This window comes from Tupaia chinensis, unplaced genomic scaffold (assembly GCF_000334495.1).
Source record: "Tupaia chinensis unplaced genomic scaffold, TupChi_1.0 Scaffold000346_1, whole genome shotgun sequence".
NCBI lineage: Eukaryota > Metazoa > Chordata > Mammalia > Scandentia > Tupaiidae > Tupaia > Tupaia belangeri.
In genome coordinates this window covers 6,592,811-6,593,154 of record NW_006159840.1, presented here as the reverse complement: position 1 = coordinate 6,593,154, position 344 = coordinate 6,592,811, and positions in this window count along the sequence as shown.

Below are 344 nucleotides of genomic sequence, written 5' to 3'. Positions count from 1 at the left end.
CCCGACCCCCAAAACCCAAACAAAAAAAAAAAAAAAAAAAAAAAAAAAGCTGCATTCTGAACAGCAGTCCCGGCTCGGTCTAGTTCTCAGACCTTAAATAGAAACTTGCTCGGCGCTGCCTTCAGGCCACAAGGCTTTACGCTGTCGTTCCCAACCACGCGCACAAGGCGGGCAGGCGAGCGCCCCTCGACAGCGCCCACCGGGCAGCTGCCGACTTCCTCCACAGAGACGCCTTCTCCAAGGCTGCAGTGACCCCGCAGCAATTCTTCCTGGACACCTAGGGGACATGGAGAGTGTGCCTCAGGTCACAGTGTGTCGACATGGCAAAAGTCAGGACCTCTGCA